This window comes from Pinus tabuliformis, chromosome 6, assembly GCF_031772625.1.
Source record: "Pinus tabuliformis cultivar Carrire ecotype Pingquan chromosome 6, CPIR1, whole genome shotgun sequence".
In the NCBI taxonomy this organism is placed as follows: domain Eukaryota; kingdom Viridiplantae; phylum Streptophyta; class Pinopsida; order Pinales; family Pinaceae; genus Pinus; species Pinus tabuliformis.
In genome coordinates this window covers 947,962,537-947,985,557 of record NC_142292.1, presented here as the reverse complement: position 1 = coordinate 947,985,557, position 23,021 = coordinate 947,962,537, and positions in this window count along the sequence as shown.

The following is a 23,021-nucleotide window of genomic DNA, read 5'->3' as shown; positions in this document are numbered from 1 at the left end:
TATTGCATAGTTCTAGTGATCAACCCTACCTCCTTATCTCTCTGACTTCCAAAACTACGTAATTCTCTTCACAAGATGAGCCTTCTACTACACGTTTCACAGTTCCAGTGAGAAAGAGGTCATTGTTGAGTCACTGAGCCCCTCCACTGCGAAATTCACTGAGCTTGTCTACAATCATTTTACATTGTGTAGTTACAATGAATACTCTTATTAACTAAGATCCCTCACTGTGAAATATTGTTCCCTAACTTTCTCCCTATTATGAATTGTGTAGTTCTAGTGAACATTGAGGCCTTCCCTAGTCCCTGTGATTCCCAAATACACAATCCATGCCTCCTTCCCCTTAGGAACTCCTCATTGTACTTCATCTATCAGCAAGATCAATACCTTTCCTTTCTGACTTCGTCATTATGTAATAAGCCATGTCAATTCCTCCTGTAACATGCATTGTACAGTTATAATTAGCAGTGTAGCTTCCTCGAGTTTCTACATCCCTCAATTGCACAATCCTCAACCTTTTTCTCTCAAGGCCCTTGCATTTTGTCTCATCTTAACCAACATCTTCCATGATTAACAAGATGTAGAATGGATGGTTTCTATATTGATGTTGGTTTGGAATGAGTGATCTCCATCTGCATGTATAATCATTAGAACATGATAGGGTAATTCTTAAGAGAGGCCATCAGGGAGAGGTAGCGGGAGATCACTTGTGAAGAAGAAGGTGAGGAAGTACCATCATGAAGAACAGAAAGGAATCTTTGATCAAGACAAAGAAGTTGACTTGGAAGGTTTCAACATTCACCTAAACCCTTTGGAGGGTGAAGATAAAGAACAAGAAAATACCTATCATGAAAAAGTCAAAGTCAAAGCAGCAAAGAGAGCAGCTTGGCATTTCCACATCATCATGAAGTCGCATATCATGATTTCCAAGTTATGGCTTGTACAAATGTCATCACAATGTCATATGTGTCAATCTATCTTACCACATCATTTATGGATGTAATGATGTAATTATCAGAATGAAAATGACAAAATGGAATATGTGGAAGTCTAAGAGTCACATGTGGAATATGAAAAGTCACATATGGACAAAAGAGTCACATGAAAAGGCCCAAATGTCATATAGAATTCCAAAGGTCACATTAGAAATCCAAGAGTCACGAGGGAAGTTCAAGAGTCATAGGGATATGAAAGTTCATTCCTCTTTTTATAAAAGAAACCTCATAACTCAAGCAAATGACTTTTGGAGTCATAAACTTTGGAGACATAGTCTTCACTTCTCTAGCTTGGCATGGGACAGAAGATCATGCTTTAGAGAAGAAAGAAGTGGCTTAATGTTACACTATTGGAGCTAGTGTCTCACCATTATAACTATGTACTTCGATCTTTCACCTAATAATTAGAAGCTCATTGAGCCAATATATCTTCATGCATGCATCATGAATATTGTAAGACTATTCTTTAGATGTTTATGGTATATGTTATTTTTATATGTACTAAAGAAATTGAACTACTTCATTGGATTTGGTACTTATCTTGTTGAATGTGTGTTGTATTTTCTTTAATGACTGTTTTGTCTATGTGAACTAATTCACTATATAATTAATGATACTGTCCTTTCCCTCGTTTACCTCTCTTAGGATAGTACTACTACTTTCCTTATAGAAACTCACTCTTACTCCTCTCTCATGAAAGCATCCCTTTACACATAGCAATTGGTGTTTCACAGTGTCAACTCACTAGCTGATTTCAAATGTTATGTGCATACTCTATTATGTGATTCATTGCAGCCAAGGAAAACCTTAGAATTATGGTAGTCAAGTTGATACTCGAGATGGGGCTCCTAATCCAAATGGTGTGAGGACTAATTGGGACTTCATATTATGGAGACCCCCTCGTTTGACGGATTTATGGGACTGTCAACACAAAGGAATTTTGGTTGAAAATGAATCTAATCTAACCTACTCAAGAAAAGCTAGATCAACCGATAATTCAACATGCACATTAAATATGCAATATGTGAGAGGGGGAACCATATAGATATATTTGTAACTGATTTGAACAATGGTACATAAACTAGTTTGGTTTACATTGAGTTCCAATTGTAACTTTCTCATAACTAATTTTAATTTCTCCTCCTTGAGCCTCATAGAAGTATCTTAACTTTGATGAAAGATGTTGGGTTGTGTTATATTCTTTCCACGACTAGCCCACGTAGTTAACCAGAGGGTTAGAGGGGGGGTAGAGCCCCCCCTTCGTTGTGTAGATTGCATAGCGGGGGGCTCACAGGGGGTTTGAGGGGTGAAGGTAACCCCCTTCTATGGGGTCCAGTGCAGCGCCTCGAAATTTTTTGTTTTTGGATGCTATGTTAGGTTGGGCGGACCTACCTATGGTTTTGTGCATGATTTTCACACATGGTTTTGGATGAAATGGTTTTCGGTCCATGGTTTTGGACGCAATGGTTTTCGGTCCATGGTATTAGATGCTTCGGCATGTATAAATATGTATTGTAACATTGGAAGGAACATAATGAAAAATCAAGCTGGTAGTCTCGGTTTTGGGTTCCAGGGGAAAATCTCTATGTATATGTGTTTTATGTGTTATGCTCTCACATTGTTTATTTTCTGTGTTTTAGAATTCGTATGCAGGTAATTTCTGTACGGGGTTAAAACCTATGTTTGGTATTAGAGTTGTTTTGGCTTCAAGGGGACACCTTTTTTGCTGAGGGGTTTCACACGGGCCTGTGGTAGACCCTATTCAGTGGGAGATCTGCGGGATCGATTCTGGTGGTGAAAGAGGATGGCGAGCAGTGGAAAGATAGAGATCGAGAAATTTAACGGTCATATTTTAAGTTATGGAAACTCAATATGGAGGATCTGTTGGTGGATAAAGATCAGTGGGTCATGGTAGATCCAGGTACTAAACCAATGAGAGTGTCTGATGAAAAATGGAAGAAATTGGATTGGAAGGCTAAGAGCACAATACGATTCTGTGTCTCAGATTTAGTATTGTTGAATGTATCAGCGGAAGCTATGGTGAAGGCTTTGTGGGACAAGTTAGGGACTTTGTACCAATCTAAGTCTCTGGTGAATAAACTGTTCCTACAGAAAAATTTGTATAACCCGGGGATGAAAGATGGAGACTCAATGACAGAATATCTGAATGCATTTAATACGTGTGGTAAGTCAGTTATTATCTGTTGATATTAAAATTTTAGATGAAGATAAGTGCATCAGATTGTTGTGTTCTCTACTAGATTCGTGGGATAGTCTAGTTATTGCAATAGGTAGCAATGCAAGTGCCTTGTAGTTTGATGAAATAGTCTCATCCTTGCTGACAAAGGATATGAGATGGAAAAATATGGAGAGCCAGAATGGTGATGCATTGTCTGTATGAGGACAATCCTAGAACAGAAACAAAAATAAGTCATCGAGTGGTGTGCTGGAAATATGGAAAGGAAGGGAACTACAAAAGGGATTGTAAATCTAAAGCTCCTGACAAAGGAAAGGGATCTGATTATGCTCCTTCTGCAAAGGTGAAAACTACCTCAGATGAAGGTGGGGCTGTGTACTTGGCTTCTTCAAGTACACATGTAGATCATGACACATGGCTGATTGACTCAGGTGCATCCTTTCACTTCACTCCCCATAGAGAGTGGTTCTACAAGTATGAGAAATATGATGGTGGTGAAGTCTTCTTGGGGGATGACAGGAAGGCTAGAATCGTTGGTCGTGGAAACGTAAAGTTGAAGTTTCAAGGTGGAAGGGTCAAAACACTTCAGGGTGTTCTGCATATTCCTGCATTGGCCAAAAATCTGATTTCCGTAAGCAAGTTTAGGTGTAAAAACAGTGTTCGAGAAGGATACCTGCAAAATGGTTTGGGGAGCACTAGTATTGATGCAGGGAGTTCGGATTGGAACTTTTTACAAGCTGCATAGTAGCACTGTGATTGATGGGTGCAATAATTTTGTGGTTCTTGAAAGTGGAGCAGAAAATCTAGTGGTCTCTAGAGAGAAGACCATGTTGTGGCATCGAAGGCTTAGACATATTGGAGATAAGGGTCGTTGAATACTTCATGGTAAAGGTATGGTAGAAGGTATGAGTACTAGCTCTCTGGATTTTGATTTCTATGAAAATTGTGTATATGGGAAGCATAATCGGGTGAGTTTCCCCTCTCGTGGTAAGAGGGCGAAACATATATTAGAGCTTGTGCACAGTGATGTGTTTGGACCTATGAAGGTTCCATCACTAGGTAAGTCTGTGTACTATGTATCATTTATAGATGACTTCTCAAGGAATACATGGATATATTTCCTTAAGAAGAAATTTGAAGTCTTTGACAGGTTTAAAAAATTTAAGGCTTTGGTGGAAAACTAGACAAAGAAGAAGATAAAGGTGCTGAGGACAGATAACGGTGGAGAGTTTTGCAGTAAGGAATTTGAATAATTATGTAAGAAGTGTGGTATAGCACGGCAGAAGACTACTCCATATACACCTTAGAAAAATGGAGTTGCAGAAAGAATGAACAAGACGCTGATGGAAAGGGCAAGAAGCATGCTTAGTGGTGCCAAGTTAGGACAAGAATTATAGGCAGAGGCGGTGGAGACTGCATGTTACCTGGTCAACAGATCACCTTCATCAACATTGGAAGATAAGACTCCACAAGAGGTATGGACTGGTAAGAAACCTTCTCTTTCACATCTGAGGGTATTTGGATGTGATGCATATGTACATGTTCTAAAGGAGAAAAGAACCAAGTTGGATAGTCAATCTGAAAAGTGCATCTTTATTGGGTAAAAGGATCGTTTAAAGGGTTATAAGCTTTGGAACCCAGTAACAAAGAAGGTTGTGTACAGTCGAGATGTGGTGTTCAGAGAGGTAAAAGATGTTATTAAACATGAATTCCAACCAAAGGAACCTTAGAAGATAGAGTTTCAGCTTAAGGAGGAATAATCAGAATCTATAATAGAGGAGGAATTAGAAGATGAAGAGCCAGAAACTTCGAGTGTGAGAAGATTAGTTCGAGAAATAAGGAAGCCATAAAGGTATAGTCCATGTTCTTTTTGTTCAAATTTTGCTTTATCTATTACTGACGATGATCCTAGAATTGTGAAAGAAGCAGTAGATCTAGAGGATGGAAAACTCTGGAAAGAGGCCATGGTTGATGAAATGGCATCTTTGCACAAAAATGAGGCTTGGGATTTGGTGGAGTTGCCGGCTGGAAGGAAACCCATTGGCAGCAAATTGGTGTTCAAGAAGAAGACAAATGCAGAAGGAAAGGTGGAGAAATACAAAGCTCGGTTGGTAGCAAAAGGTTATTCCCAGGTGCAGGGAATTGATTTTGGTGATATTTTTTCTCCTATTGTCAAGGTAGCTTCTATTAGGATACTTTTATCTATTGCTGCTGCTTTTGATTTTGAGGTAGAAAAGATGGATGTGAAGACAAAATTTCTTCACAGGGATCTAGAAGAGGAAATATACATGAAGCAACCTGAAGGCTTTGCGGTGAAGGGTAAGAAAGAACCGGTATGCAAGTTAAAGAAGTCTCTGTATGGGTTCAAATAGTCACCAAGGATGTGGTATCAGAAATTTGATAAATTTATACGGGGACTTGGCTTCACCAGAAGCAAAGTAGATCATTGTGTGTATTTTAAATTAATTGGTGACTATGTTATTTATCTAGTCTTGTATGTGGATGATATGTTGGTGGTTGGAAATGACAAAGAAATTATCCAGGATTTGAAGACCCATCTATCCTCCAAATTCGACATGAAAGATCTTGGTGCTACAAACTATATTTTGGGCATGGAAATTAAAAGAGATCGGACTAAGAGGAAGCTCTAGTTAAACCAGAGGAAGTATGTCCAGATAATATGAAGGTTCCTATTCATGTAGGTGTAAATTTATCTGTTGAATAGTGTCCCAAGACACAAGAAGAGGAAGAGGACATGTCTCGTGTTCCATATGCAAGTGCAATCGGTAACCTGATGTAAGCGATGGTATGTACTGGACCAGACATTGCAGATGCAATGGGAGTATTGAGTAGGTTTATGTCAAAACCAAGGAAGGAGCACTAAATAGCAGTGAAGTGGGTTTTCAGGTATTTGCGTGGCACTAGTGATTATGGTTTGTGCTACCAAGGAAGACCAAGATTGGACAGAGTGTTGGATATTCGTGGCTTTGTTGATGCAGACTGGGTTGGAGATCTGGATCAAAGAAGATCTACAAGTGGGTATGTGTTTAACCTATTTGGAGGTGTAGTCAGTTGGATGAGTAAGAAGCAATCTGTAGCGCCACTATCAACTACAGAGGCAGAATACATGGCAGCCACTCATGCAAGCAAGGAAGCAGTTTGGTTGCAGAGATTGTGTTCAAGTATGGGGTTAGTACAGGGAGCTATAAGGATAGACTGTGATAGCCAAAGTACAATTTTCTTGGCAAAGAACCTTGCATATCATTCAAAGACAAAGCACATTGATGTTCAGTATCGCTTTGTGAGGGATACGATAGAATACAAAAATGTGTTTCTGGTAAAGGTAGCCACTTTGAAGAATACTGCAGATGCATTGACAAAAACTATGAGCTCTGAGAAGTTCTCTTGGTGTAGAGAAAAAAAGGTCATTGTAGGGCTGGATAAATGACTAAGCTCTCTTATGACCCCATGTGGAAAGAAAACAACAAGTGGGAGAATGTTGGGTTTTGTTATATTCTTTCCACGACTAACCCACGTAGTTAACCAGAGGGTTAGAGGGGGGGCAGAGCCCCCTCTTCGTTGCACCAATTGTGTAGTGGGGGTGTCACAGGGGGTTTGAGGGGTGCAGGTAACCCCCTTCTATGGGGTTCGGGGCAGTGCCCTAGAAAATTTTGTTTTTGGACCCTATGTTAGGTTTGGCAAACCTACCTATGGTTTTGTGCATGATTTTCGCACATGGTTTTGGACGCGATGGTTTTCAGTCCATGGTTTTGGACGTGATGGTTTTCAGTCCATGTTATTGGATGCTTCAACATGTATAAATATGTATTGTAACATTGAAAGCAACATAATGAAAAATCAAGCTGGTAGTCCCGGTTTTGGGATCTAGGGGAAAATCTCTGTGGATATATGTTTTATGTGTTATGCTCTCGCATTGTTTATTTTCTGTGTTTTAGAATTCATATGCAGGTAATTTTTGTATGGGTTTAAAACCTACAACATATATGATACAATTAAATATGAACTCAAGCAACTTAAGATTACATAAAAATTATGTCTTTCCCCTTGATATGCCTTTCATTATATATATGAGTGAGAATCTATAATAGATTAAAGGGATAAGCTCAGATGCTTGAGTGATATGAGTGAAAATTGAGTCCAATACAAGTTTGTGACCATATATGTAAAGTATGCATCCCGTCATGCATAGATTCTTCTTAGGATCATAAATTTCAACTACTAGAAAAGCAATCTTGTATTGGTAAATTTGCATCATGTGATGGTTACATGTTGCGAGTATGCCAAGAAATGATTAATAATGTTTACATTAAAGGAAGGGTGCTACTTCCCTAAAAACCTAGTAGACAAAGGAAAAATTATGGTGTTTCAACAAGTGGGTGAAGTAAGTCCTCAAAGATTGAGAGGGGTAGAAAAAAGGCTATAACAAAGAAAAAATGAAAGGACACACCATCCACTTAAATAAACACAAGATGTGACATATGAAACCTAATATTGGAGTAAACCCAACTAGAAGGTGAGGATTTTGTTTTTTCCTCTTTTCTTCAGTTATGAAATGCAAGTATAAAGAAAGAGGCATTCACTCTGGAGTTTCCTTTGATATTATGGCTTGAATGGCTACTACAAAATCGTCTACCTCTTCTATTATTCTCTAATATCATAATATTAGATGTTCTATCAATTATGCAACAATTATAATTCTAAAAGAATGCAACCCCTTCTCTTCCTAGTGGCCTATTATATAACATAGCCTCATAGTCATCTAGGGCTAGAGTTAAGGTTTTTGAATGCCTCAACTCTTAATTAACATTATGGGTTTGGAACATATATAATGTTCTTGAAATTCACACATGAATATCTTAACATAAGTGAGCTATGGGGAGCAAAATGGCATTCACATAGTACCATAGTGGTCAATAGGGCATATCAACTTGTGGGAAGCATAACTTTCACATACAAACTCTAATTGACGTAATTTTGAACTATTTAAAATCTCTAGATGTGTAGAAAAACATTAATGGATTCAAAGTTATATTCAAAAGTTTTTTACCCAAAAAGTTCCATTTTATGCCTCAAATTGGATCTACATGGTTCTCGACCCCAAATCTCCAAAATAGGACCTACCATTAAAATATGCCTTACAAGAAAATTCCTCCTATTTTTCCACCCAAAGAGTACAAATATAGATGAAAATTTATCTAATTATCCATTCTGTATCAATAACCCTAGTGAATCCATATAAACATGTCAAGAGAGAAATGAGGAATAGTAGGCATAACTCAATGAATTCCATTGGCTTTCCTACCTCACCACTATAAATAATCACCTAACCCTTATCTAGGTAAGGTCCTACTTAGAGCCTTATTCTATTGGATCCACCATGAGGAGTCTAGATAGTTGAATTTTAGAAGTATAGAGAGGAGTATATGAGTATCTACTTCTAGATTAGAGTAGAGACCATCAATTAATCACATAATTCATTGTTCTCTATTTTCTAAATAATTATGATTTGCATGCATACACAATAAACAATAATTAATAGATCCATAAATATAAGGAGAAATAAACCTACATAGTATATATTTCAATTTTCTAATATATTTTAGTATATATGTTTTGTTCAATTGCTAATAGAATATCCACGGTAGTTTACAAATTATCATATTGGCATAAGAGTAGGTTGTTTTGGCTATATCATGGGGAGTTACAAGGGATCCAAGTCTAGTTAAGCCAAAAAAGATAAAACAACAGTCATTGTCGACAAATTTCTGAATGACCCTCACGATCTCACTGTTACACCGGAAAATACCTCTTGTGAACAAGAGTGATCTCCCTAGATCCTAAATGGAAACTAGAAACAATCATGACAAATGAATTGACTCTTTCCCTAAGTTGAACTTGTTCGAATTATAAGCAGTCTAGCTAATGGATAGAGCTCTTTACCAGTTTCACGAAATTCCTGATGACGATACCCGGTTGTGACTTGATGTAGCTCTTCAATGCTTGATAGGACCTGCAAACATAAACCATAAAAGGATTAAAAGCACATGTGATATAATAATTCAAACAACTTAGCCTAATGATCAAGGAAATTAGGGATTGAATTTGCCTTAATAAATATATTAAACAATTGAAAACTATTCATCATTCACAAAAGACAAAATCAATGGGACAAAGTGCTCATTTGTATTAATCAGAAGATAAGAGGAGCCTTACAACCTTCTCCTTGATGCTGTGAGGTCCCTCCAAAATTGCTTCAATCTCCTCCTCGGATAACAAGCTTTCCAATTTCAAAACAACAACATATGTTTATATTCTCTGAATTTTGATCTCCTTCATACCTCGACCCTCTAGTCCTTTTATAGATCAAAGAGGGGAAAGTTTCAGATCCCTAAGAAGAGGATGAACCTCCTTTAATGAAGGATCAAGTTACCATGAGAAAAGGGATGCAGATGCATCTTATGAGGGTTATAGCGCGAATAGTCATCACCTGGAAGCTTTTAGTTGGGAAATATTCGACCAACTATTTTTATAGAATGTACTTTTTATTGTTACTTTCTATAATTCCCCTATGTGGGTTTATAGTTACAGACAAAGCGCAGCTCTACACTATTCTCATAGTCAACTTCAGGGCATGCACGGGAAACGCTAGAGAAATAGGCACAAGTAGAACTTAACAAGGTGTGAGAGATATTTGACCCAAATTTCTCATGTACTTCAACACATATTGAGTTGTTTGACTTCTAAGGGAGATGGTTTCAACATGTTCACAGATGGTAAAAATATCCATAAACTGATCAAGTGTCATGGCAATAAATTGGCATGTAACAAATTGCCCCATAAAGTGAAAAGTATGAAAAATAAGTTTAAAAATCTTGAAGCACTTTATCATTACAAGGATCAAATCAGAGGCAATGGTCGGAAACCTTGCAAGGAACATTCAAGGGAACATAATACAAAAGATATATCAAAAATCATCTTTGAGGTAGGCCAATGATGAGAACTTGTCGTCAAAAGCGAAAAACCTATCATTAAGACATGTAGGTTTCAAGGTGCTAAACGTTTCTAAATCATCTTCCTAGATAATGAGTTGAAGTCGATAGGAAGCGATTCATTGTAGGAAATCCTACAACATGAAACATGATATCAAGTTTTGAAAATAATTTCAAGGAATGATTCAAGGATGACTGACACGAATGAAGGTAAAGATTTTGCAAAGGGATTTGAACGAAGGTTGAACTTCTCTTGAACACATAACGGCACTATAATGATTTGGCAGCATTTGACTGAACAATAATACCCAAAACCATGAATGCTTTCGATGAGGTTTGATTAACTGTAAGGCAAATGGATTTCCCATCCCGGACATGAATGTGATGGAGCGCCGTGTTCAAGAGTGACATGCTACCTTTTAACTGATGATGTAGAATAGACACCTTCCCAATTTCCTCCCACCATTACTGGCAAGTACCTCTTTATTTTTTACAAGATTGAGGAGGATAACATATGCTTGGATTGTAAGCTCATCCTTTAGATGAGTCCATCAAAGTATTTTTAATGAACCATAAGAAGGAATGGTTTAGTATCGTCATGCTTAACGAGTCCTATACTGTTTATTCTTTTACGAGTCTAGTACAGTGGTAAGCCGATGTTGTTTTCTTTTAAGAGTTTGAAAAATAAACAAAAAGAAAAATCATTCAGCTCTTTAACCATAAAATTTTAATGAGGCTCAAGAAAGTAAAGCTCAACATTCTTCAGTTTTAGAGAGTTAGAATAAAAACATAAGTAGACTCCATCAGGTTCTTTTTCATCAATTTAGTCTCCCATGTCTGAAAAAGGATAAAATAATACAAGAGAGAACTCTATTGACCATGTTTGATCAACGTATACCTTTTTATTACATAGCCTTGGATCAGTCCGTAAAATGGGTAAACTTATACTGAGTGCACAGTTGTTCATTTACTTTTACGAGTTTGAACAAGCAAGTACTCAGCAATCTTTTCATTTAAAAAAAGTCTAAAAATGGCTTAAAACAAGACTCCATGATTTTTCGCTTTTCATAATTTTTAAAGAGCATAAAAAGTGATAAAAGTCTGCTAAAATGTCAAAATTGATTCATCTTGACTCCATGAATGATCCTGCACATTTAAACTCAATAACTCATCATAAATTCTCCAAAAGATGTCTTCCCTCTTAAAAAGATTCAAAATATAAAAAATAATATTTTTTAAGCTAAAAAGCCTTATAAAAGTGGGAAAATGTAATTTATTTTTGCCATTTACATTTTCACCAGTTTAGAGCAGAAAGGGGTTTTTACTATGAAACTTCCAAGACTAATTCTGAGCCAACCAGTGGACAAAATCGAACACTATTTCCTCCAGGTAGAAGATATCTCCATAACTTAGCTTTCTATCCATTTATTTCTTCATTTGGTTTTTTGGGACAAAGATTTGTCGAAAAATGCACCCTCGGCCCTGCGCAGGTTTCGTTCAATCGGGCCCACGCAGCCCAATAACTTTTTCCATATGGAAATTCTCGATCTGCTCAGAATTCTGCTGGAAATTTCCGCGCAGCTGCACCTTGTCCATAAAAGGGTGGTTGTGCAGGTGTTGTGGACTATTTTTAAAACAAATGTTGAAGCCTAAAAAACATGAAATGTATGTAAACAATTCTTCTAACTACTTTAAAATGGTCATTTCAAGTCATTTGATTGCTCAAACATGGAATGGAGGGAAAGAGAGCATGAAGCCAATGATTTGGTTGCTTTGGAGAATTCGACCACTTTGCTGGCTCTCAGGACCTATGGCCTCCTGAAATACAGGCTAATCCCTGGGATGAAAGCCCAGGTAGATCTGATGACGTGGTTGGTGAGGAAATGGAATGTCCAGGAAGAGTGTTTTGTGATTGTTGATCATCACCTCATCATTGATGTCGATGAAATCTATTTCCTAACTGGGTTGTCTCATTGGGGAGTTAATCTTTCACTATTTGGATTGAGGGTAGGGGGAGATACTACTAATTGATGTCTACGATGCTTTTGTAGGGGTGCACCGCCCAAAGATGGATGGATTGACATTCAGTCCATTGAACTTTTACCCTTGAGGACCATTTCTTTCACTGTTTGTAAACTATGTGGCAATGCTACCCTTCATCTAGCCACATAGGTATAGATGTAGATGATCATGGAATGCTGGGAGTCCACGGTATACAACTAGTGCGAGGCAGTAGTGGTAAATATGAAGGGCCAGTTGACTAGGTGCAAGAATGGTAAACTGAAAAATTTCGGTTATGGTGCCATTCTAGTTGATTTTTCCCTAGAGAGGGTTCCTATTCTTCGGCCACAATAGATTCGGGCAGACGAGGGGGGTTTGAGGGATCCATGCTTGATGAGGTGGGTTGCACTGATGGCACGCCATGGCGGCGATGGGATTGTAGTGTGATATACGACAACATTTTCTCACTGGCTAACCCAACAGATTGTTCTGATCGAGGACTTTCCATTTGCCGGGATGGATTACAGAGGTGATCTTGATATCCCACTTCCAAACAGAGCTCAATGGGGTGATCTAGGTAAGAGTTTTCTCATTTTGACATATTTTCAAAATTTTTGATGTTTTAAGTGTTTTTGTCTTCAAAGGCTAATTATCCAAAATGCATGTGCAAATGTGGGTCCAACCCAAGCAACCAGGATGAGACGGTATGATAGACTAGGCGAGCGGCCTATGGTAGTTGTGGAAGTGAACCCAGAGGCATATGACATCCTGACAAAGTTGGAGCATAACCTTGAGAGGTTGACTGCCAACATCCTAGAGACTGGAGTCGATGACATTCCACATTCCTATCAGAGGCACGTAGTTGGGGTTCCAGGGCCTCTCAGACATTTGCTGCGTCGAGTTTCTCGTGCTATCGTGTGTTATCATGAGCATCACCATGCCTAGCTGTTCTAGTTTATAGGACCATTTTTTACTTTTTGGTGTCATCATATTTGGAAAATAAAAGGCCATGGGGCCTTATGTCCTCAAATGACATATTTTGTAGACACACCCAAACACTATTTTAAATGAAAAATCTGCTACATTTATCTATGTTTATCTCGATCAATGTATGAATGAATATTTTTTTAATTTACAAATGTTGCAAAAGTCTATTAAACACATGATTCGCCAATGGATCTGTCAATGTGTTTAAATATCTCGAAATGTGTTGATATTCGATATAATCAAATTTCCTTTCCAAGAGACAGACTCGTAAAAGCATCCTTAACATGGTTGGACTCCTTACTGAATAGACACCATTTAAATGTAATACTTGTTGGAAATAATACTGAGAGTGGGGGTGAATCAGTACTATTAAGTCAATAATTTTTCATTTCCATAATCAGATTCATATATGCTACTTCAATTAATGGAACTCACGTGTATACGCGACTGTGTTTAAAGCAACTAATGTATATTCTGCAAACTTCTAATTCAGTCAATTCATCATATGTTGATCTTTAATCAATGCATCAGAACCACATAAACATTAACCAAGTGCAGTAAATAAAAATAGAACAGATAATCACACACAAGAACACAAGATATAAGGTGGAAACCCAATGTGTGTGAAAACCACCTGCTGCAATTGTCTCCATCTTCTTTTAAATTAGAAACTTCTTTTTACAAATTTGTATTGGTGCATACTTATACCAGTACACTGGCTTCTACTTGCAAAAGGCTACAACCTTCTCTCATTCTCTAGCTTCTCCTAGAAGGGAGCTACAACCCCCTAGCTCTTGTACTATCTGATATGTTTGCTAGTACATCGGTGCCGACCTACAGAAGGCTACAACCTTCTCTTTTCTTCCAAGGACCACATTTCATAAATTTTCAGACTGGATCCATTAATAACATCATTCAAACATCAAATATATCTACATCAGCCAATCTCCTTCTCACCAATCACAACTGAATCAATCAATCACTTTTTAGAATGTTGTAACCAGAATACAGTAACCAGAACCCAGAACACTGCAACAATAAACAAAAGCAGCTTAAAACATATTTTACGAGGTATACGCTACTTCCATGTGTCGAACCTGTGTGTATACACACTTTTCTCAAGGCGAACCTACGTACAGATCCGCAAATCAAATTTAAGATGTATACGTTGTTTTGATATGGAAAACCAACGTGTATACGTGCTTTTTCTAAATTGAACCTATGTACAGACCTGTAAATGATGATTTAAACTTTACAACAATTCCAGACTTCAATTATACCCAGATCATCATATTTATAGACTACAACATGCGCCAGTTATTCAGATAAAAGATCAAAACCACACAAAGATACTTCACTTCAAGCCTTAAGATCTTGACCCATCATTAGATCTTATCCTCCATCAAGTGCTAAGGTTCATCCTTGGTTCAGATCCAGCTATGCACCATAACCCAATAACCCGTATACTAGATCTTGCTCTTCATTAGATATTCAATACTTGAGTACCTTTGCCTAATGATCTTCTCCTCCTTTTATAATCTTAGGCCTTACTCAATACCATGGACCAAAACCACTTAGGACCAATACCTTGGACCAAATACCTGGGGTCAACACTTCGGACCAGATACCTTGGACCAATACCATGGATTAAAATACCATGGACCACATGCCACAGACTAAAACTTAGTTTTCCAACATGTACATGCCTTTCCTTCTGTGAAAGTGTGTGTGTACACTATACACGCCTTTTGGTCTATGAGACCGTGTGTACACACAACTTGGTCAATGGGGAAGCTGCGTATACCTATGTTTCTTCTTTCTGTGAATCTAAACTGTGATCTGTCATCTGAGTGAGTTTCCATCCAGGACAACACCTATGTCATAGTGCCAAATCTGTGTCATAATGCCAACAATCTCCCCCTTTGGACTTGCCCCAAGTCACGCTCCCCCTTTGTCATCAAGGGCAAAGGGTTATCCTTCCCTTGAGTTCATGCTGAATTCTTTGATATGCTAAAGTGTGCTGATTGAGCTACATGCCCCCCCTGAATATAAGCAAGGTCTGCAAAAAGATGTTCTAAAAGAAGAACATGACTCTACACATATATCATAAATGACCTTCCTATCACCAATGACTCATACATGCATCCATCTCCCAACCAAGTGGGGATATACCAAGTTTGACTCATCCACTCAACCAAGTGGGGATATACCAATTGTTTATACATGTCAAAACAAGAACATTACATCATCCATCCCATGCATAGTGGGGTAAAAAAATAGGTCATTTCATGACCTTTACATTAAAAGATATACATGACATATATAACAGAGACTAAAAATCTAAAACGAGGCCATGATAGTTATCAACAACTATCATGAGCAACATCTGTCAATCAGGAACCATGTTCTCCCCCTGAACCTATTCCACCTGAATCAAAAACAACTGTGTGAATTTGTACCAAGATCTTCTAAGATAATACCAACAATGAATTATTAGAAGTATATGCTCTCCCTGAACCTGTGCCAGATGATCATTGTCAAACCCATATCAGACTCCTTTCATCCTGAGTCTGGTCCACTGTTTTTCCTTCAAACCAACATATACGCGATTGTATCCACAGAAACTAGTGTATGTACGCGACTATGCTTCATGAAACTCATGTATAACCACCTTTCTCTGAAACAGATAAGTTTTAACAGCAGGATGATGCATCAACTACTCAAAGCTTCTGTATGAGATATTCAAATGTCTCTCTAGGCAGTGGTTTGGTGAATATATCATCAACCTGTTCTTTGGAGGGAAAATACTCCAATTTGACCTATATTTCAAGCACTTGTTCACGTAGAAAATGATATTTGATGGGTATGTGCTTGGTCTTTGAATGCATGACTGGATTATTTGAAATACTGATGGCACTTGTATTATCACATAGAATGGAGATGGGTGGAGTACAAGTGATCTGAATGTCTAGCAATGTTTGCATCATCCAAAGGAGTTGTGTGCAGCAAGATGCAGAAGCCACATATTCTGCTTAAGATGTAGATAATGCAATTGAACTTTGTTTCTTGCTGAACCAAGACACTAATCTGGAATCCATATAGAATGCACCACCACTAGTGCTTTTTCTGTCATCAATTTTTCCTGCCCAATCTGCATCTGTATATGCATGAAGTGTAAGATCTATATCTCTAGGATACCATAAACCAAAATTCTATGTCCCTTGAAGATATTTGAAAATCCTTTTGACTGCCTGAAGGTGTGATTCTTTTGGATTTGCTTGGAATCTTCCAACCATTCCTACTGCATGCATGATGTCTGATCAGGTACCTGTTAGATAAAGCAGACTGCCAATCATGGATCTATAACTTGGTTGATGTACTACTACTGATTCATCATTTGAGCTAATACTGCATCCTGTTACCATTGGGCTACATATTGGTTTAGAATCTTCCATGCCATACATTTCAAGATCTATTTGAGATATTTGGTTTGTGATAGAAAAATACCATCTTTATGTTGTTGAACTTGTAGACCAAGAAAAAATGTAAGCTCACCAAGCAGAGGCATTTCAAATTCTTGCTGCATTACTGAGGCAAAATTTCGACTCATGGCTTCTTCATTGCTACCAAAAATGATATCATCAACATAAACAACAAGTATTATAAATTTACTATTGTCAATCTTCGTATATAGATTACTATCTGTTGATCCCTTTGAAAAACCTTGTTGATGGAGATATTTGTCAAGATGGTAGTACTAGGCCCTTGGAGCTTGTTTTAGACCATAGAGAGCCTTTTTGAGTTTGCATACAAGTTTTGCATCACTTCAAAGAATGAATCTGCCTGGTTGCTCAATATAGATTTCTTCTAAGTCTCCATTAAGAAAGGCAGATTTTACATCCATTTGGTATACTTTGAATTTCTGAAAACTATAAAGAGCAAGGAACATTCTTATGGCTTCAAGTCTAGCAATAGGTGCAAACGTTTCTTCAAAATCTATGCCTTCTTGTTGATCATATCCTTTACAAACAAGTCTGGCCTTGTTTCTAATAACTTCTCCATTTTCATTCAGCTTGTTTTTGAATATCCATTTAGTTCCTATGATACTTTTATCATGAGGTCTAGGAACTAATTCCCAAGTATTATTCTTTTCAATTTTCTCAAGTTCTTCATTCATGGCCTTGACCCAACATTCATCTTTGCATGCTTCATTTACATTTTGAGGTTCGGTGGAGGAAAGTAATGCTAAATAGCTTGAAGCTTTTGTAATAGTTCTTCTTGTCTGCACAACTGCCTCTTTCTGTCCCAAAATTTGAGTCTCTAGATGATTTTTCTGAACATACATGGATGGTGTCTTTTCTTCTACCATTATATGTTCTTCTGGTGCTTCATTGGTTTCCTCTTCAGAATTAGTCTAATTTGATGTGGAAGGATAATCCTCATCTTCTTCATAATCTTCGGTTTTTACTTGCTTTGGATTTTGCATGCTTCATCAATCACAACATCAATACTTTCAATAATTTTCCCCTATCTTTTATTATAACATTTATATCCTTTACTTCAAGAAGAGTAACCAAGGAGAATGCCTTCATCTGCTCTAGGTTAAAACTTACCAAGGTTTTCATCAGTCCTTTTGATGTAACATTTGCTTCCAAAAACTTTGAAGTATTTTATAGTAGGAGTCTTACCATACCAAAGTTCATGTGGAGTTTGAGTGTTGTTTACCCGAACATCTGCTTGGTTGAGAACAGTGACGACAGTGAATGCAGCTTGACCCCAGAAGGTTGTAGGAGTTCCAGACTCATCTAGCATAGCCCGAGCCATTTGTTGAACAGTTATGTTCATCCTTTCTACCACTCCATTTTGCTGAGGAGTCCTTGCAGTGGAGAATTGCCTTTTTATTCCATGTTCTTCACAAAAGTCAAAGAATTCATCCGAGGTAAATTCCCCTCCTCGATCAGATCTGAGGCATTTGATTTTGCATTCTGATTCATTTTCAACCAAAGCTTTGAAGGCTTTGAATTTTTCAAATGCTTCATCTTTATGCTTTAAAATTCCTATCCAACACATTCTTGAAAAATCATCAATGAACAATATAAAATATTCTTCTCCACGAGGGGACTTTTTCCTTGATGGACCACATAAATTAGTATGAACAAGTTCAAGAGGCTTACTTGATAATCCTTCCTTTTCAAGGAAGTGTGATCTGGTTTGCTTACCAAATTGACATGATTTGCATATTTTATTTTCTGGGATGCTGATATCAAGAAGATCATGAACAACCTGGAATCTGCATGCTTTTCTTATTTCAGAGAAGCTTAGATGCCCCAATCTTTTTTGCCATAGCCAATGTTCATCATTTTTGCTTAGATATCATTGTTGTTGTCCTCCCTTGAGTATGTATAAGTTATTTGGAGTTCTTATATCTTTGATCACGGTTTCTCCTGTATCAAGGTCACAAACAACACATCCATTTAATCGAAATACTACTTCATTTCCTTGATCACACATTTGACTGACACTCAATAGGTTATGCTTTAGACCATCAACGTACATAACATTCCCAGCTTTAAATTTTTATTTTAAGAGAACAAAACCTTTACCTTTTATGGCAACAAGAGTGTCATTTCCAAAAGAGACCTTCTTTTCCTTTTCTAAGGCATTATATGACTGAAGTTTTTCTTTGTCACCTGTCACGTGTTTTGAGCATCCACTGTTGTTGTACCAATGATTTTCTTGTCCTTCTGCATACAATGCTATACCACATCTTTCTGGTTGCAGTTCTTTCTTTCTCCATATTTTGGGACTTAATAAAGTTTTCTCCTTCTGAGATGTTTGCCGAAATTTACTCCTGCATTCAGATTCTTCATGACCAAAGTTGTTGCAGATAGAGCATTCTATTTCATTTTCAATAAGAGAAAAGTTATTGTAGGTCCATTTCATGATCCCTATCACATTCCTTTGATTTTGTTCTTCTCTAGTCATGATGGTTTTGTAAGCAACACATTGGGCAGCTTTGTGTCCAAACTTATGACATGAAAAACATTGGCCATTAAAGAAGTTCCTACGATTATCGAATCTACTGACCTGGCGATTGTAGTTTCTATTGATGTTCATTCTTGAAACAGATTGAGTATGATTTACCTGAGATTGGTTGTAGCTTCTATTCGTTCTTCAAGAAAATTGAGCTTGATTTACGTGGTGATCTGCTTTATTCCTTTGCTGACAATTGTCAACCTGTTCATTGCTCTTTGTTGCATCGAGATAGCTTTTAGTGGAGGTTGACGGCTTCTGTGCTTGAGATGCTTCTTCAGTACATCCAAGACCTATCTTTATCAGAGGAGAACGCTACACTTTGATAATATCATTTAAGGTTTTTGATCCTTTAGCAAATCTAATATTGAGAGCTTTTGTTTTCTAAATATCCTTTCTTAGACCCACAATTTCACATTCTAGTTTTTCATTGTGTTTTTCTCTTTAACCAAGTTGGAATGTCAGAGTATCTATAATCATGTTCTTTTCTTCTAAATAGATTTTGAGTTTAGAGATTTCTTCATAAAGGTCATCTTCATCTAAAGCATCCAAGAAATCATCATCTTCAAAAACAATCAGAAGTCTATAGTCATTACTACTTTCATCTTCATCACTAATTGATAAACCATCACTATCTTCATGCGTATAGTAGCTCTTCTTACTTACACTTTGTTTTCTATTCCATTTTTTTGATTCCTTACCTTTATCAAGCTTATCTTTATGAGGACATTTGGTAGCATAATGACCGACTCTTCCACAAGTAAAACATTTGAAAGGTAGTTTACCTCTGAATCTTCCGGAACCTCGTTGAAGGTTCTTGACAAAGTTTGCTTCTTCCTCTCCTTCTGAAATATGTCTTGATTCATTGAGTTCTTCTCTTCCTGAAGCTTTAAATGTGGCTTCTCTCATATCTGATGGACCTCATTTCGAAGGCAATTAAGATTCCATGCAGCTATGTCATAGTAATAGTCTAAAGATCCTATTTTTCTTCTATGGAAAATACTTTTGATTCAAACTTAGTAGACAAGGATCTTAAATCCTTTTCAACTAAAGTAACTTCTTTTATCTCTTCACCCAAATTCTTCATGCAATTGACAATCTCATCTATACGTAAGAAGTAACTAGAAATAATTTCATCATTGTGCATTTTGAGCGTTTCATATTGAATTCTGAGAGTTTGCAGTTTTGCACGTTTTACCTGATTATCACCTTCATAGCTTAGAACGATCTTGTTCCATAATTCTTTGGCAGATTTGAGCTGCATCACTTTGACAAATTCTGATTGTGACAAAATCCCCAATAATGTATTGATGGCCTTGGCATTGGTTTCATCTTTCTTTTTACCAACCGCATCTATAGGAATTGTTGATGGAAATGTATATCCTCCTTCCATGATTTCCCAAACATCTGCTCCAAGAGATTGAAGATAGGTTGTGGTTCTTAACTTCCAATAAACGAAGTTGCTCCCATCAAAGATTGGTGGTCTGATGGATCCATCTCTTTCTTGATTACTCATGATGATGGATCTTCCTTCAAGCGATCAAGCTTCTTCTGATGGACTTGCCCTGATTCCAATTATTGGAAATAATAATGAGAGGGGGGGTGAATCAGTATTATTAAGTCAATAATTTTCATTTCCATAATCAGAATCATATACGCAACTTCAGTTAATGGAACTCGCGTGTATACGCGACTGTGTTTAAAGCAACTAGTGTATATTCAGCAAACTTCTAATTCAGTTAATTCATCATATGTCTTTAATCAGTGCATCAGAACCATATAAATAGTAACTAGGTGTAGTAAAAAAAAAATAGAACACATAATCACACACAAGAACATAAGATATAAGGTGGAAACCCAATGTGGGTGAAAACCATCTGCTGCAATTGTCTCTGTCTTCTTTTAAATTAGAAAACTTCTTTTTACAAATTTGTACTAGTGCAGACTTATACTAGTACACAGGCTTCTACTTGCAGAAGGCTACAACCTTCTCTCATTCTCCAGCTTCTCCTGGAAGGGAGCTACAACCCCCTAGATCTTGTACTAGCTGATATGTTTACTAGTATGTAGGTGCTGGCCTACAGAAGGCTACAACCTTCTCTTTTCTTCCAAGGACCACATTTCATAAATTTTCAGACTAGATCCATTAATAACATCATTCAAACATCAATTATATCTACATCAACCAATCTCCTTTTCACCAATCACAACTAAATCAATCAATCACTTTTTAGAATGTTGTAACTAGAATACAGTAACCAGAACCCAAGCCAGAATCCAGAACACTACAACAACAAACAAAAGTAGCTTAAAACATATTTTATGAGGTATACACTACTTCCATTTGTCGAACTTGCGTGTATACGCACTTTTCTCAAGGCAAATCTGCGTACAGATATGAAAATCAAATTTAAGATGTATACGTTATTTTGATATGCAGAACCAGCGTGTATATGTGCCTTTTCTAAAGTGAACTTGCATACAGATCTGTAAATGATGATTTAAACTTTACAACAATTCCAGACTTCAGTTATACCCAGATCATCATATTTATAGACTACAACATGCGCCAGTTATTCAGATAAAAGATCAAAACCACACAAAGATACTTCACTTCAAGCCTTAAGATCTTGACCCATCATTAGATCTTATCCTCCATCAAACACTAAGGTTCATCCTTGGTTCAGATCCAGCTATGCACCATAACCCAATAACTTGTATACTAGATCTTGCTCTTCATTAGATATTCAATACTTGAGTACCTTTGCCTAATGATCTTCTCCTCTTTTTATAATCTTAGGCCTTACTCAATACCATGGACCAAAACCACTTAGGACCAATACCTTGGACCAATACCATGGATCAAAATACCATGGACCGCATGCCACAAACCAAAACTTAGTTTTCCAACATGTGCACGCTTTTCCTTCCGTGAAAGTGTGTGTGTGTACGCTATACACGTCTTTTGGTTTGCGAGACCGTGTGTACACGCAGCTTGGTCAATGGGGACCTGCATATACCTCTGTTTCTTCATTCTGTGAGTCTGAACTATGATCTGTCATCTAAGTGAGTTGCCATCAAGGACAACACTTGTGCCATAGTGTCAAATCTGTGTCATAATGCCAACAATACTACGAGCTGCGAATCTATCCTAATGATAAAACGTCAGATATCAATTGTAATGGCATCAACTAATAGCTCAATGACTACACTATATTCTGCTATATTGTTCGTTGTTTGACCGAGACATATTCCGTGAATAGAGACTAGCTCATCACTGGGTGAATAGATAACCCAGGCTGTGGAAGATAAATTCCAAGTACTATGACTAGTGCCATCAGCAAAGCCAATGTAAGTTAGAGAAAATGTTGACATCTGCAAATCAAGTGTAAAAACGAGATAAGCAGGAGAAGTAGTAAAAAACACTAATTTATCACACATACCTAAAAATGGTAAATAATGTACAAATCTTCACCAAAATTTTATGCAAAATATTTCTTTAGGTAAAGACCATTTTTGGGCTTTCCCAAAGGAACACCATCGTAATCAACTAGCTCATAGGCACCTTTAGCTAATACGTGTTTTATGATGTAAGGGCCATGCCACATGGGCTCGAATTTCCCTGCACCTAGCTTGTCATGAGCTTGATCATATACCAAGACTAGGTCACCTTCTGAATATGTACGAGGATTAACATTTTGATCATATTGGGCTTTGACACGTTTCTGGTGAGCTTCGCTAGCCAATACGGCATTATGGCGATTTTCATCTAGATGGGCTAAATGTACAAAGTGTTCT